The 18160-nt window shown below is 37.4% G+C and overlaps 1 long non-coding RNA gene across 1 annotated transcript in view; it reads left to right on the forward strand.

The window, feature by feature from the left end:
- Positions 1-299: 299 nt before the first annotated feature.
- LOC106506047 (uncharacterized) overlaps positions 300-18160 on the forward strand; it is a 52028-nt gene continuing 34167 nt past the window's right edge. The window contains exon 1 of the long non-coding RNA XR_002338517.2: positions 300-431. This is a non-coding gene — a long non-coding RNA (uncharacterized LOC106506047). The remainder of the gene's footprint in view (positions 432-18160) is intronic.

Below are 18160 nucleotides of genomic sequence, written 5' to 3' on the forward strand. Positions count from 1 at the left end.
ACGCAACTGATCTCCAGATAATGTCTGTCCTGCATTGCTGGATTATAGTTTTCTTGCTTCTGAGTCTGCCCCCTAGTGGGTTTTGTGGCCTCCTAAAGGGCAGGGTGATGCTTGGTAGGCAGAGCTGGGTCTTGATCTCTGGTGGGCTGGGCCTTATCTAGGGGGTGTGTTCAGAGGCAGCTGTGGGCTCTTTAGTCTTTAGGTAGCCTGACTACCGGCAGGTGAGGCTGTTTCCCAGCCCAGCAGCCCAGTTAGTTATTTGGCCTGAAGCATTGCAGCACTAGTGCCTGAAGGCTGTTGGATGGTACTAGGTTTTAGAGCTAAGGAGCCAAGGTATCAGCAGTCGGGAGCAGTGGTATTCACATGGCTGAATGTTTCCTCTGTCCCCAGAGTGAATAGCAGTAGCCCCTGCCTCTCCAGTAGACCAGCAGGTAGGTCTGGCTCAAGATTCTCTCAAATTACTGCTTCGCTTTGGGTCCTGGTATGCATGAGATTTTGCATTGGCTCTGTAAAATTGTATGGTCTTTGTTAATTATGGCCATTCTGACAGGTGTGGGTGTTGCCGCATGGTAAATTTGATTCGCATTTCTCTAATAATTAGTGATGCTGAGCATTTTTTCATGAGCCTGTTGGCCTTCTGTTTATCTTCTTTGGAGTAATATCTATTCAAGTCTTTTGCCCATTTTTCAACTGAGTTGTTTTGTTTTTTTGCTGTTGAGATGTATAAGTTGTTCATATATTTTAGAGATTAAGCCTTTGTCAGTTGCATCGTTTGAAACTACTTTCTCCCATTCTGTTGGTTGTCTTTTTGTGTGTGTGTGCGTAATGGTTTCCTTTGCTGCGCAAAAGCTTATCAGTTTAATTAGGTCTGATTGGTTTATTTTTGCTTTTATTTCTGTTGCCTTGGGAGACTGACCTAAGAAAACATTTGTAAATGTTGATGTCAGAAAATGTTTTCCCTATGTTCTCTTCCAGGAGTTTGTTGGTGTCTTGTCTTACATTTAAGTCTCTAAGCCATTTTGAGTTCATTTTTGTGCGCGGTGTGAGGGTGTGTTCTAGTTTCTTTGATTTACATGTGGCTGTCCAGTTTTCTCAGCACAACTTGCTGAAGAGACAATCTTTTTCCCATTTTGTATTCGTGCTCCTTTGGGGAAGATTAATTGACTGTAGGTGTTTGAGTTTATTTCAGGGTTCTCTAATCTATTCCATTGGTCTGTATGTCTGTTTTGGTACCAGTACCAAACTGTCTTGATTACCGTAGCTTTTTAATATGTCTAAAAGTCTGCCTCCTTCTTGTTTTTTGTTCCTCAGGATTGCTTTGGCAATTCTGTCTTTTATGATTCCATATAAATTTTTGGATTGTTTGTCGTAGTTCTGTGAAAAAATGTCATGGGTAATTTGATAGGGATTGCATTGACTCTGTAGATTGCTTTGGGTAGCATAGCCAATTTTATAATATTAATTCTTCCAACCCAGGAGCATGGAATATCTATTTCTTTGAATCCTCTTTAATTTCCTTGAATAATGTTTTATAGTTCTCAGCATATAAGTCTTTAACCTCCTTGGTCAGGTTTACTCCTAGATATTTAAAGAAAACTAAATATAGAACTACCATATGACCCAGCAATCCCACTCTTGGGCATATATCCGGACAAAACTTTCCTTGAAAAAGATACATGCACACGTATGTTCATTGCAGCACTATTCACAGTAGCCAAGACAAGGAAAATACCTCCATGTCTATCGACAGATGAATGGATTAAGAAGATATGGTATATACACACAATGGACTACTACTCAGCTGTAAAAAAGAGCAAATTAATGCCATCTGCAGCAACATAGATGGAGCTAGAGATGAGATGTTGGACTTGGCCTCTACAATGATGCCTTCATGTTTGCCTTCCATTCAAACACCGCCCAGGCTGCTTAAGACACCTCCTCATTTCAGCTGTGCAGCTGCCATTACAGCTTAACACTTGCCAGCCTTGAAAACCTGGTCTCCCTCTCTGACTGCTTTCCTACAAGCCTATCACTCCCCTTCACTTTGTTTCTAATACCCAGGCAGTATCAGCTGGTAGCCAACATCTTGGGCTTTAGAATTAAGCCAGCCTGGATTCCACACTCACATTTTAGCTCTGAGACCTCAGGCAAGATATAAAGCTATTCTCAGTCTGGTTTCTTTGTCTATAAAATGGAGCTAATAATATTTGTGTTCATGGGGTGGGGGTGGGGACTACATTGGATGATGTTTTAAATTGGATTAAGTTAGATGAATTATAAGGAGTTCCTTGCTCATAAATGCTCACAATCTGACAGCTGCTAATTATAATGTGCATCCATATTTGAGATGGGGGCAGTAGCTCAGATGGTATTCAGTGCCAGAAAGCTATATTCCCCACTCTTCTAATCCTATTTCTTGATGTCTAGTATTCCATGTTGCCCATCATATTTTCTCAAGTCATCTTGAGCTCAGAGAGAGGAATTCAGTACTATTCTTCATTTATTCCACATTTACAAAGCACCTGGTATCAATCAAGGTGATAGATAGCAGCCCCCTGCCTCCTGCCCTGCAAAGCCAGGTTTGTTGGATTGAGAGTAGTTCACATATTCTATGACTCTAGGGTTCTCTGCGTGAAATATATTTGTCATTTAGATGGGAGGGAGTTTGTCTGAAGATCTCCCCTGAAGACCCCACAGGCTCCCTTTGTCTCAATTCAGACAACAGTGTACTCATACCTCCTTGGATATAGAGTTTCCCTTGCTCATAGCAAGGGCTGGGGAGAAGGGCTTTTCAGAAAGAGGACAGCTCTCCTAACTCTGACCCTGCATTGCCATGAAAACACCCTATCCTTCCAAGGGTCGTCTATGGCTTCATCACTGGAAAGCCCCTCCCATTCTCTAATGAAACCCTGGGGCTGGGGCCTCCACTGTGTGCCCAGGTGTCATGACAACGCTGCCCAATCAGAATAGCAAAGTAATATCACTTAGAAGACATCACCAAACCCAGGAAATAAACCCCTCCAAAAAATAGTGACTTTTACCCATTTTGTAATTTTGCATGGCCACTTGAATAATGTGAGTTCCCTGAGAACAGGGATCATCCCTGCCTTGCATTGCTTTTACAGTGCCTCATTCAGTACCAGGTGTAGTGAGTATTCAGTAAATATTTGTTGAGCACATGATTTTCAGGTGTCTAGAGGTGATCTTCCAACACTAAAGAGCTTATATGTTGCATACCTCTCTGCATACCTTACACAAATTAACCTCTCCATACCTCAGTTTCCTCATCTGTAAAATGGGCATAATATTAGGAATAAGATTGTCACATGTTATGAGTTAAGTAACTTGTCCAAAGTCACATAGCTAAAAAATGATGAGCCAAGGCTTGAACACAGCAATCTGGATCTTGAGTCTAGAGGCTTAGCTAACAAGGCGTCAGACATCTTCCCTCATAGGTTTTCATGTATCCCCTATACAATGGGTTCTGATAAAATAACATTTAAGTGGGTAGTTTTGCCAACTTGATGGAATAAGAATGGGTACCAAATTGCAAGCTTGAGGGAGGAAGTTAGTGGAAGCCTCTGCCATGTGGCAGGATGGGAAATTCTAGATTTGAAATATTCTAGTATCTTACCTCTTCTCCCAAACACACTTCCCTCACTCCCATTATAGACACAAGTCATGGGCTAGTCTAAGCTCTGCAAGGACAAGGGCTAATTCTCATCTGTCCTATTGCTTCCTTGCCTAGCACAGTACCTGACAATAGCAGGGGCTAAAAACAAGTTCGTTGAATGAATAAATGATGAGATTGCTGTGTGATGGGTGGGATTTAAAAAGAAAAGAAAAAGAGTGTTGATTGTAACTGTGCAGGGTTTAGAGAGAGAGAGAGCCAATAGACATAGTTTCCTTTTGGGGGGACTCAAATTTTGAATTAAATCTGAGAACTCAGATTCCAGAAGAGATGACAAAAATAATTATCTTTGAAACTCACATTGTATAGTGTGACTTTTCCTTGGAAATATTCAGCACACAATTTTGAGGATGCCAGTGGGAGGGAGGAATTTTTTTTTCTAATAAAATGGTATAGACCACTTCAATTATCCCTGGGAAAAGGGATGTTTGTTCTTCCCTCCACCCATCTTTCATTGGGCTCTGCCTTCCTGTGAAGAACTATGGGAAAGAACAGGATGTGTCAGCGTCTTTCCTTTCCTCTAATAAAGTTTGTCATTTACCAAAAACTAAAATGCTGTCCTCTTCCCTGCTTGATTCATGCCGGGCCAGCTTCTTCTAGCTTGGACCTCTGAGCCACCTGTGAGAGATAGCACTCCATTGCCTTCCCTCCCCCTGGAGTCGGCTCTGGCTCCATGCTTAGTGGAAAGGGAGAGACTTGTTTCACTGCCCCTTACAGGGACTTCTGGGTGGTTTTCTGGTTCTCTGCAGAGAGCACCAGCTGAGATCAAAGTTGGCCTTTCTCTTCTTTGGAGAATCTAGGGAAATGGAGAATGTGCCATTTCCCTAGATGGATGGGGAAATCCATCCAATAGATGAGGGGGCCATCCCAGCCTTCCTGAAAGGACCCAAACAGATGGTTCTTCCATTTTCTTGCTGTAACACAGGCAGCATCCATGATGTGCTGACAGCACATAAGCACCACAACAGGGGTCCTTACTGTTGGGTTTACTGATGTAACCAAACTTCCTACACATGTGCCTGGTACCTAGTAGGCGCTTAGCAAATACATTTTTGAAAGGATAAATAACAGCATAGTTTTTAGAAAAACTCATAATCTCTCCTCTCATATACTTCCTGGAATACCCCTCCCTCTTCTACCCTTCCTAAGCCAATGTCTCATTTCTGTTCTAAGGTCTAGCACAGTGTGACCTCCTCTGGGTTAATTTTCTAGTCTCTCCATCCCAGGAGTATGTATTACTACTTCTTCCTAGATCTCAGAGCACTTTATGCATCTCACTTTTCGTAGGGAAACAGGTGCATGAAGTTCCAATTATGTAGTTACACATTTCTGTCTTCCACCAGTAATAAAAAAAAAAAATTCCTATTAGACACCCCATTTCATTTCTGTGTCTTTAGCATCTACTAAAATTATTACCAGTCACTATAACACAGTGACTAAAAGGCTGCTTCTGGAGCCAGAAAACTTTGGTTTGAATTCCAGCTCTGCTATTTGCTAACCATGCAGTCTTGGCCAGTTTCTCACTTCATGCTTTTGTTTTCCTTTTTGTAAAATGGTAATATTAACAGTATTTATCTCATGGAAGTCATGGGGGCTTTAACGAATTAATACACGAAAAGCACTTATAACTCTGTGAAAATTAAGCACTCAATAAATATTCACTTTTTTATTTACAGTGATACTTAGAGTTAATATCTGCTTTTAATTTATTGTCTTAAATGTTCTTGTCTTTTGGTTGTTTCATATTCAAGTAGTCTTTTATCTTCAGCAAACTTTGACTTTTGTTTGGGAATTCATCTCACCCTAAATCTTAAGGCTCAGCCTCTGTGGTTTTCTCAGGGCTCCATTTTCCCCTCCCTTCCCCAGTGCAGCATACTTGAGAATCAGGTCTGGCCAGTCATTTCCCTGGTTCCGTGACGGGTCAGAGATGGATACTGACCCTCATCATAGACCGGAAATTAATGGGAGACTTTGTTGGGATTCCTGGGACAAAGGAGAATGCCCTTTCCACACTGGACTGAATCTAGAAAGATGCGAGTCACTGCTCCAGCTGTCTCACCTCCAGAAGGATGGAGATTATCTGAGAAGCATAGGGAAGAAGAGCTGGATCAAGAGATAGAAAGGAGGAAACTGGATTCTGGACGACATTGTTAGAGCCCCAATCAATCGATGCCAGGAGCCAGCAATACTCTTAGACGTTTCCCTTTATGCACCCTGTTCGTATGCCAATGGCTGCATAAAATTTCTCCTCAATTTAGTGACAATGACAAAGTGTGTTTTGCTCATGAATCTTCAACTGGGGCAGGGTTCAGCAGAAATAACTCTAACTCCCTCCATTAAGTGTCAAAGGTGGTGTCCCACAGGCAGGGGGCTGGAACCATCTGGGGGCTTTATAGTTGATACTGGCAATTAGCAAGAGGGTCTCTTCTTGTGTTTTTTCCTCATGGGCTAGTCTGGGCTTCCTCACATTATGGTGGCAGCTTTTTCCCAAGTGAACATCCCACTCCCACCCCAATAAAAGAGAGAAACAGGCAAAAACTGCATCCTTTTCATGGAAAGTCATTCAGCACCAGTTCTGCCATCTTGACTTGTTAGAGCACTCACAAGCCAACTTAGGTTCAAGAGGAGGGGAAGGAAAGGCAATGTTCTCGAAGAGCATGTGGGGCTGGAAACATATAACTGTGGCCATTTCTGGAAAATGCTATGTGTCACAAGAACTTTTGAGCAAAGTTTGTTGTTTTCCCCTTTACTCAAACCATAGTTTTCAGCATCTTTTATTCTGATCCACATTTTGTTTGGGAAGAAAAAAGAATCTTGGGTTGTAAGAAAACGTAACAACAGTGGCATCTAAATCGATTTATCCAGATAATTAGCTTTGCCAGTCAAGGCAGGCTCACTCTGCAAGCCTTAAAAAACATGGCACCAAAGATATGTTTGTGCAATCATTCTAAGCCTCTCAAAACGCATTCATACCCAAGAAATATCCTGGCCCATTCAACAAGGAGGGGCAGGTGGTATTAATTTTTGACTCACCTGACCCAGTTTAAAGGTTAACTGAGCTTGATAGCTAGAGAGAAAATAGTAATAATATGTTGTAGACTGTAATGAGTTTAATAGAGGTCCTAAATAAAATTGCTATGAACCTATATACATTTGGGGGAAGCTGTGATAAAACAAAATTAAACGAAGGTTTCTTTTTAATTTTCAGGCTAGGACTTTCAAAGTCCTTAATGTGTCATTCACCACCAGGAATGCAGAGACTATTCTGAGCTAATTCTCCTTTTCTTCTAAGGTCCTCTTGCTCAATTCTGGTGTTCCTAGGAACACAATTTGAGAAATGATGGCATCCCTAAGATTTCGGAGACAACTATAAACCTTTTCTTTTTCTTACTTGCTTTTTTAAGCAAGTTTTTAAAGTTATTTTCTCCAGCCTATTAAATTTCATAGTTTTCATATAAACACTCCACAAATGGTATCCACATGCAAATGACATCTTCTGATTTATCTGGGGGAGTTAACTGCTATCTTCCTGGGTGGGATAATGTCTTTCATCTGCAGAATGTGAGACTATGGTGTTTGGTAACATTGACATGCCATTGAGCAAGACAAGTCTTTCTGCCACCAAGAGAAGTGCCTTTTCCCAAGTCAGAGGAGCTCTAATTCTTTTTGACAGTCTCATGGGTGCTCTGTGTCTGGTATATATTTCCTAGCTCTGGAAACTGGATCTAATCCTTCAAACCCAGGACTTCCTTTTAAAGGCAATGCTGTGAGCCAACAAATAATGGATATTCACTTCTCTTTCATAACAATGTTGCTTTGCTAATGCTCATTTGTTGTGTTTCTTTAGTTATAGTTTGCTTGAAACTTGGCCCTTTGTGCTTGATTATTCTAACCAGAAAGGGGAGTAAAATAATCTAGAATGTTGGCTTGTCCTCAACTTTTTTCATTTCTCAAGAAAGTTCCCTGGTGCTTGCTACCCCCCACCCCCCACCTTCTTATCAGGCAACTCCTCTATGGCTTCACATGGTATTTTGTACCTATGGATGTCAAATATTTACAGGCTGCCAGAACTCCATAGATGACAGGCAACAGACTTCACTTGGACAGAGCATTTACCCAGCAATTTACATTTCTTTTGTTGTGGGTCTCTGGTAGAGAGAATATCACAAACAGCAGGAAGAAACCTTACCCTCCAGATGACACAAAAGTGTTATTCTGTTCCAAATCTCTCTCTCTCTCTCTTTAAGAGAAAATTCAGCCCAGTAATAGGGAGGTCATTAGAAAAGAGATTGTGATTCTTGTTTGGATCATGTGGGTGATAGGAAGACAAAAGGGCAAGGAAGGAAACAATGGGTAGAGAAGGTGGGTGTTTGAGCCAGCATTGCTCAAACTATTTTCTAATTAATATCCATTCTGAAGAACATGATTAGTTACCTGTTGAAAAAGAAAAAGTTTGTTCAGTGAGATGAATTTAGAAAAACTACCATTAGGAATGTTTTTAGTACAGAACTTAGTGTAGCCCTTCTTCCATTAATGTGTTTGTGCATCTCCAAAAGGAGATAATCCAAAAAAGAAAATGTTGTAGACTTTTCGCATGCATCGATTTATTTTAATCCTCACAATTCCATGAACCAGGTAATATCATTACCCTCATTTTACAAATAGGAAAGGTGAGGCACACATATAAGACATTTCTTGCCCAGTCAACTAGCAAATATGTAGTAGAATCAGAAATTAAACCCAGACCATCCAACTGCAGAGCTATTGCTCTGACCCACTGTACCCTACTGACTTGATAACTACTGTGGAAAGTTTGAATGTACCATGGGAGAAATTTCAGGGAAATGAAATGGCATTGCCCTTAAAGTGGTTTTATAGGAGTTCCCATTGTGGCTCAGCAGGTTAAGAATCCAACACAGCATCCATGAGGATGCAGGTTCGATCTCTGGCCTCACTCAGTGGATTAAGGATCCAGCATTGCTGCAAGCTGTGGTATAGGTTGCAGATGCAAATATGATTCCACTCTTAGCCTGGGAACTTCCAAATGCTGCAGATGTGGCCATAAAAAGAAGAAGAAGAAAGTGGTTTTACAGCATGTTTCAAGGAGAGAATCTGATGGAAATACAACAGTACCTTTTCATGTGATAATCATATTCCTGACTTTTTCTAATGACAGTAGCTTCTCCCATTTGTATTATGTCCTTAAGTATGACATATGGGAAGGCATTGTGAATCATGGGGCACAGTATCTGGTGGCTCCTTCTTGATCTTAGAAAATGGATACTTAGGCTTTCCTGTTGCTTGAAAATGTTCTTAAATTATATTTTAAAATTTCACGTTCTTTTAAAAAGTTAACAGACATTTTTTTTTAATATCTTTAGGATTACAGAAAAATAAAGCAAAATTACTTAGTTCCCATGCACCCCCCTTCTTCCCATCCCAGAACCAGTTTTTCCTACTATTAACATCCTGCTTTACTGCTGTACATGTGTTTCAATTGCTGAACCAATATTGATATATTACTATTAATTAAAAGCCATAATTTACATTAGGGTTCACTTTTTGTGTAATGTGGGTTTTAACAAATACATAATGTCATGTGCCCATTACATGTATCATTACACTATCATTCAGAACAGTTTCACTGTCATAAAAGTCTCCGGTGTTCCAATGATTAACCCCTCTCTCCCTAGATTCAAATCCATGGTAACTACCTTTTCCACAGTGTCATGTAGTTGGAGTGTTATAGTGTGTAGCCTTTGCAGATTGTTGTCTTTCACCTGGCGATATAAATTTAAGATCTCTTCACGTCTTTCATAACATGATAGTTCATTTCTTATTGAGTAATATTCCATTGTATGAATTACCACAGATAATTGATCCATTCACTTTTAGAAGGACATCTTTATGCTTCCAAGTATTGTCAGTTATGAGTATAGCTGCTATAAACATCCATGCCTAGGTTTTTCTGCAGATGTAACTTTTCAACTCATTTGGGTAAATAACTGGCAGTGTGACTACTGGATCATATAAAATGAGTATATTTAGATTTATAAAAAAACTGCCAGGCTGTCTTCCAAAGTGACTGTGCTATTTTTGCATTTCCCGCAGCAATGAATGAGAGTTCCTGTGGTTCCACATCCTTGCCAGTATTTGATGTTGTGTTTTAGATTTTAGCTATTCTAAAAGGTGTGTAGTAAAATCTCATTGTTTTAATATGCAGTTCCTACTGACATATGATGTTGAACATATTTTTATGTGCTTATTTTCCATCTGCATATCTTCTTTGGTGACGCCTATTTAGATCTCTTACCTTTTATTTTTTTTTGATGTTTTAACTTTTTTAAATTTTATTTTATTTTTTAATTATTTACCTAATACATTTTTTTTCTACTGTACAGCATGGTGACCCAGTTGCACATACATGTACACATTCTATTTTCTCACATTATAATGCTCCATCATAAGTGACTAGACATAGTTCCCAGTGCTACACAGCAGGATCTCATTGCTAATCCATTCCAAAAGCAATAGTTTGCATCCATTAACCCCAAGCTCCAAATACACCCCCACTTCCTCCCCCTCCCCCTTGGCAACCACAAGTCTGTCCTGCAAGTCCATGATTTTCTTTTCTGTGTAAAGGTTCATTTGTGCCCTATATTAGATTCCAGATATAAGTGGTATCCTATGGTATTTGTCTTTCTCTTTCTGACTTCCTTCACTCAGGATGAGAGTCTCTCGTTCCATCCATGTTGCTGCAGATAGCATTATTTCATTCTTTTTTATGGCTGAGTAGTATCCCATTGTGTATATGTACCACTTCATCCTAATCCAATCATCTGTTGGTGGACATTTGGGTTGTTTCCATGTCTTGGCTATTGTGAATGGTGCTGCAATGAACATGCAGGTGCATGTGTCTTTTTTAAGGAGAGTTTTGTCTGGATATGTGCCCAAGAGTGGGATTGCCTGGTCATATGGTAGTTCTATGTATAGTTTTCTAAGGTAACTCCATACTGTCCTCCATAGTGGTTGTACCAGCTTACCTTCCCACCAACAGTGCAGGAGGGTTCCCTTTCTCCACACCCTCTCCAGCATTTGTTATTTGTGAACTTATGAATGATGGCCATTGTGACTGGTGTGAGGTGGTATCTCATGGTAGTTTTGATTTGCATTTCTCTAATAATCAGGGATGTTGAGCATATTTTCATGTGCTTGTTGGCCATATGTGCATCTTCCTTGGAGAAATACCTATTCAGGTATTTTGCCCATTTTTTCAATTGGGTTGTTGTCTTTTTTGCTGTTGAGTTGTATAAGTTGCTTGTATATTCTAGAGATTCAGCCCTTGTCCATTGCATCATTTGAAACTATTTTCTCCCATTCTGTAAGTTGTCTTTTTTGTTTCCTTTGCTGTGCAAAAGCTTGTCCGTTTGATTAGGTCCCATTGGTTTCTTTTTGCTCTTATTTCTGTTGCTTTGGGAGACTGACCTGAGAAAATATTCACAAGGTTGATGTCAGAGAATGTTTTGCCTATGTTCTCTTCCAGGAGTTTGATGGTGTCTCATCTTACATTTAAGTCTTCCAGCCATTTAGAATTTATTTTGGTGCATCGTGTGAGGGTGTGTTCTAGTTTCACTGATTTGCATGCAGCTGTCCAGGTGTCTCAGCAATGCTTGCTGTCTTTTCCCCATTTTATGTTCTTCCCTCCTTTGCCAAAGATTAATTGACCATAGATAGGTGTCTGGGTTTATTTCTGGGTTCTCTGTTCTGTTCCATTGGTCTGTCTGTCTGCTTTGGTACCAGTACCACACTGTCTTGATGACTGTGGCTTTTCAATGTTGTCTGAAGTCTGGGAGAGTGATGCCTCCTGCTTGGTTTTTCTTCCTCAGAATTGCTTTGGCAATTCTGGGTCTTTCGTGGTTCCATATAAATTTTTGATGGTTTGTTCTAGTTCTGTGAAAAATATCCTGGGTAATTGGATAAGGATTACACTGAATCTGTAGATTTCTTTGTAGTATGGCCATTTTTACAATACTAATTTTTCCAACCCAGGAGCATGGAATATCTTTCCATTTCTTTACGTCTTCTTTAATTTCCTTGATTAATGTTTTATAGTTCTTGGCGTATAGGTCCTTTACCTCCTTGGTCAGGTGTATTCCCAGGTATCTTTTGCCATTTTTAAATTGAACTTTCTTATTGAGTTTTAAGAGTTCTTCGTATATTTTGGATACAAGTCCTTTATCAGATATATGTTTTGAAAATATTTTTTCTCAGTCTGTGGCTTGCCTTTACATTCTCTTAATAATTTCTTTCATATATAAGAAATTTTTTTATTTTAATGAGTTCAGCTTAATTTTACTTTTATGGATTATGGTTTTAATGTCATTTTTAAAAGATCACTGACAAACCCAAGTTCACCTACATTTCTCCTATATTATCTTATAGCAATCTTATATTTTTGCATTTTACATTTAGTCATATGATCCATTTTGAGTTACTTTTTGTGAAAGCTGTAATATCTATGTGTAGATTTTTTTTCATATGAATATCCATTTGTTCCAGCACCATTTGTTAAAAATATTGTCCTTTTTACTTGAAATTACCTTTGCTTCTTTGGCAGTGATCAGTTGACTTTATTTGTGTGGGTTTATTCCTGGGCTCTTTATTCTATTGCATTGATCAGCCCATTATTTCATCAATATCACACTTTGGTTATTGCAGCTTTACATCAAGTCCTGAAATTGGGTAGTATGAATCTTTGAAATTTCTGCTGCTTCTTCAAAGCTGCATAGGCTATTCTAGCCTATTTCTTTTCTATACCAATTGGATATCTGCAATTCCAGTTTGTAGATATCCACAAAATAAGTTGTGGTGATTTCGATTGGGATTGCTTTGAATCTAACAGCAAGTTGGAGGAAATGACAGCTTTACAATATTGAGACCTCTTATCCATGAACATAGAATATCTCTCCATTCATATTTATATTTTTATGATTTTTCATCAGTTTCTTAGTTTTTCTTATATATTTTGTATGTATATTATTTCTGTATATATATGTGTGTACATACATATATGTATATACGTATGTGTGTATATATGCAGTATATATTTTACTAGATTTGTACGTAAGTATCTTTCTCTTTTTGGTCCCAGTATAAATGATGTTGTGTTTATAAATTAAAGTTTCAATTTCAGTTGTTCATTGTTGGTATATAAGAAAGCAATTGACTTTTTATATTAACCTCATATCTTGTAACCTTGCTATAATCACTTATGTGTTCCAGAAAGGGGGACAGTGGTAAATTTTTGCAAGTTTCTTTATAAAGCATGTTATCAGCTGAAGACAAGGACAGTCTTATTTCTTCCTTCCCAATTGTATACATTTTATTTCATTTCCCCTTGTCTCATTCCATTACTTAAGAATTCCAGAATCATGTTGAATATGGATGTTTAGAGGAGACATCCTTGCCTTGTTTCCAATATTATGAGGAAAGCTTCTAGTTTCTCACCATTAAGTATGATGTTAGCTGTAGGTTTTCTGTGATGTGTAATTGTAGAAGTTCTCTTCCATTCCTATTTAGCTGAGATATTTTATCATGAAGGCATGTTGAATTTGTCAAATACTGTTTCTGCATCCATTGATATGATCATCAGACTTTTCTTCTTGTTGATGTGGTGGGTTACAATAATTGATTTTTTAGTGTCAGACTAGCCTTGCAAAACTGGATAACTCTCACTTTGTTGTGCTTTGTAATTCTTTTCATATATAGACTTAATTGGCTAATTTGTTGAAGATTTTTGCATCTGTGTTTTATAAGATATATTCATCTGGTTTTTATTTTTTATAATGTCTTTGCTTGGTTTGTGTATTAGGGTAACACTGTCATCATGAAGAAGTGATAAGAAATGTTTCCCTTAATGTTATATTTCTGCTTAAGATAGTGGGGAAATGGCATAATTTCTTCCTTAAATATTTGGTAGAATTCACCCAGTGAAACCATTTCGGCTTCACCAGTGAAACAATGTGGGCCAGGTGCTTTTCATTTTAGAAGGGTATTTATTTATTTATTTATACCACAACCAACCACTTCATCCACCCTGCCTCTGGCAATCACTAATCTGTTCAATCTACATGTAAATGAGATCATATAGTATTTGTCTTTTTCTGTATTAATTTTATTTAGCATAATGCTTTCAAAGTGCATCTGTCATTGTAAATGGCAGGATTTACATCTTTTTCTGGAAGAAAAATCTTTATCTGGAAGAAAAATCTTTATATGGAAGAAAAATCTATCTCACATTTCTTTTATTCACTCATCTGTGTATGTACACTTAGATTGTTTAGCTTGTTTCCATGTCTTGGCTATTGTAAGTAATGCTGCAGTAAACATGAGATGCAGATATCTTTTTGAGACAATTATTTCATTTCCTCCAAATAAATACCCAGAAGTAGAATTACCAAGCCATATGATAGTTCTAGTTTTAATTTTTTGAGAAAACTCAATACTGTCTTCCATAGTGACTATACCAATTTACATTCCCACCAATAGTGCAAATGGATTTCTTTTTCTCCACATCCTTACCAATATTTATTTTTTGTCCTTTGTATCATAGCCATTCTTGCAGGTTTGAGGTGATATGTATTTGTGGTTTTTATTCACACTTCCCTTTATCCATTGTTTCAATTTCTCTAGTAAATAAAGCTTATTCATGTTATTTATCTTTCTCTGAGTTCTGTGTAATTCAAGGGCTCGATCCATTTCATCTTAGTTGTTAGATCTGTGGGCATAGAATTTTTACTAATATTCTTTCATTATCTTCTTACTGTCCACAGGGTTAGTAGTGACAGCACCTTTTTGATTTCTGATATTAGTAATTGGGTCTTCTCCTCTTATCTTCTTGGTTAGTGTTGGTAGATGTTTACCAGTTTTACTGACACTCACAACCAACCAGCTTTTTTTTTTCATTGATTTTCCCTACTGATTTCCTTATTTCAATTTCATTGTTTTTGTTTTGTTTTTTTGTCTTTTGTCTTCTTAGGGCCACACTCTTGGCACATGGGGGTTCCCAGGTTAGGGGTCAAATCAGAGCTGTAGCCACTGCCATGACAATGCCAGATCTGAGCCGCATCTACAAACCACACCACAGCTCATGACAATGCCAGATCCTTAACCCACTGAGCAAGGCCAAGGATCAAAACTGCATCCTCATGGATACAGTCAGATTCATTTCCACTGAGCTACAATGGGAACTCCTATTTATATTCTAACTTTTATTTTTTTCTTCTCTTCTTAAATGGATCTTATTTGCTTTTCTTTGTCTAGTTTCCTGAGGTGGAAGCTTTGGTTATTGATTTTGATTTTTCCTCTTTTCTAATGTGTACATTCAATGCTGTAAGTTTCCCACCAAGCACTCCTTCTGCTGCATCCCACCCATTTTGATAAGTTTCATTTTCACTTTGATGTGGTTCAAGAATTTTTTAATTTTCTAAGGATTTAATATCATAGTAACAAGGAAAATCATACACAATAAATGCATCATACATTGTTCACACCTGCCAATTCTAATTTTATAGATCATATATTATCAAGATATTTTAAAATTTCGTTTGACACTTCTTTGATCCATGTGTTCTTTAAAAATGCATTGTTCAATTTTCAAGTACTTAGAGATTTTCCATCTGTTTTTCTGTTACTTCTAGTTTAATTTCACTGGGATCTGAGAGACTACTTTCTATTATATCTATTCTTTTAAATATCTGAGGGTCGACTTTATGCCTCAGAATGTTTTTTCTTGGTAAATATTCCATGTGTGCTTGAGAAAAGCAGGTATTCTGCCTTTTTCATTTTTTCATTGTTCAATGAAATATTCTATAAATGTCAGCTGGATTCAGTAAATTGATGGTACTATGTGCTCAGCTATATGCATATATAATGGACAATTACATCTTTCCATTACTGTTAGAAAGGTGTTGAAATATCCAACTAGAGAAGTGAATTTGTCTAGTTCTTCTTGTAGGTCTACTAGGTATTGTCATACATTTTCACACTCTGTTGTTAAACACACACACATTAAGGGTTATTATGTCTTCTTGGAGAACTGACCCCTTTATCATTATATAAAACCTCTATTTATCCTGCATAATTTTCCTTGATATGAAATCTGCTTTGTCTAAAATTAATATAGCTACCCTATTTTTTATTAGTTTTAGCATAATTTAAGTCCTCCTTCATCCCCTTACCATTAATATGTCATTATCTTCCTATTTAGAGTGGGTTTCTTATGGACAAAATATAAGGACAAATACTATATTTTAATACTAAAATATAAGGACAAATACTAACAAGGACAAATACTAACATGGACAAATACTAACTAGTATTTGTTGGGTTTTGTGCTTATTATCCATTCTCACAGACAATCTTTTAATTGGTATATTTAGACCAGGTACATTTAAAGTGACTGGTTTAATATCAATTGTATTTGTATCTATTTTCAATCCAGTTCTCTTGTCCCCTGTTTTTTTTTTTTTGTTTTTTGTTTTTTGTTTTTTTGTCTTCCACTTTTCTTCTATGCTCTGTGTTTGGTTTTCTTTTTGGCTGCACCCACAGCATGTGGAAGATCCAGGCCAGGGATCAAACCTGAACCACAGCAGTGAAAAAGCAGGATCCTTGACTGCTAGGCCACCAGGGAACTTCTATTCTTTGTTTTTAACTGAACAGTTTATTTGATTCCATTTGCTCTCCTCTCTTAGCATATCAATTGTAATTTTTAAAACAGTGCTTTCACAATAGTCTTCAATATAAATTTACAACTTACCCAAATCCACTTTCCAATTACATTTTACTACTTTATAGCTAGGGAAGGTACTTTATAATGGACTTTTCCCATTTCCTCCCTCATATCCCTTATAATACCACTGTCTTTCATTTCATTTATCCAAATGACAATCACTGAACACATTGTTGCTATTATTATTTTGAGCAAATTGTCATCTATTCGATCAATTAAAAATAAGTAAATCTAAATGTTTAATTTTACTCTTATACCTTATCTAGCAGTTTTCCTTTTTGGGTTGTATATTTGTGTGTTTTTTATTATAGTTGGTTACCTTATTATATTAGTTTTTGATATACAACACTTTAAATATTTTACTCCATTCTTTTCCCCCATTCTTGCCATCCTTTTTAAAAAAATTTTTAAATTATAGTTGATTTACAATGTTCTGTCAATTTCTGCTGTACAGCAAAGTGATAGAGTCCTACACATATATACATTATTTTTCTCACCTACTTTTCTTGCATGATTTCTATAATTTTTAATCAAATGTAAAGTGCTCTCATTTTCTGGTTCCTCTCAACATTTTCCCCTTTTTAAAAACATTTTCTGAAGTTTGAATATAATATGCCTAGGTGTAGGTTTTTTAGTGTATATATATATTTTTTTCATGTTCTCTAAGTTTTCTGGACCTGAAGTTTGTTGTCTGTCATTAATTTTGGAAATTTATCTGCCATTATCACTTCAAATAATTCTCTCACTCCTTTTCCAGTCATTTCTTCTCTGATCTTTCCATTAGGCACATGTTACATCTTTTGTAATTGTCCTACAGTGTTTGTATATTTTGTTCCTTCTAAATTTCCTTCATTTTTCTCTTTACATTCAATTTGGGAAATTTCTGTGGCCGTATCTTAACTTCACTGATTCTTTTCTCAGCCCTGCCCAGTCTACAGATGAGCCCTCCAAGTCATTCTTAATTTTTGTTACAGTGTTCTTGAATTCCCATGTTTCCTTTTGATACTTTCTTAGGGTTTCCATCTTTGTTTATATTACCCACTTGCTCTGCAATCCACCTGTTCCATTAGAACCTTAGCATATTAATCAAAGGTATTTTACATTCCTGGTCTGATAATTCTAATTCTCTGCTATAGCTGAGAATAGTTCCAGTGCCTGCTTTGTATCTTAAAATTGTGTTTCTGTCTCTTAGCACGCCTTGTAGTTTTTTGTTTAAAATTAGATATGATGAAATGGGTTAAAGAAACCAAGGTAACTATGCCTTTACTGTGAACTTCTATGTTTAAAAGGCTAGAATTTAGGTGACATTTGCTGTTAGCTGTAGCTGTAGGTATCAAAGACTAAATTCTCCTCTACTATTCTTGTTTTTGCCTCCTCTGGTCTCCTTGGGTTTCCCTAGAGACTTCTTAAATAAATTCTAAACCTTGAGGTTCTTTTACCTATAAAGTACTATTAACAATACAGGAGTCTGATAAATGTGGTGGGTGCAGTGGAAGCACTCTATAGTCCTGGAAAACTGTTCTGTAGTCTTATTATTTTAGGGAGACTGTGACCTGAACTGTGACCTTAAGAAGAGCTCTCAGCTTTATTCCCCCTTAAGTGATGTGGGAAGTCTAGAGCGGGCCATCCTAGACATTTCCCTTCTCCTGTGATGAAGGATAGAGGGGCCTAGAGTTGGG

Source organism: Sus scrofa, chromosome 14 (assembly GCF_054392235.1).
Source record: "Sus scrofa isolate SSC_HxYL_T2T_F1_AM1 chromosome 14, Sscrofa_HxYL_maternal_Yorkshire_Landrace_v2.0, whole genome shotgun sequence".
Lineage (NCBI taxonomy): Eukaryota > Metazoa > Chordata > Mammalia > Artiodactyla > Suidae > Sus > Sus scrofa.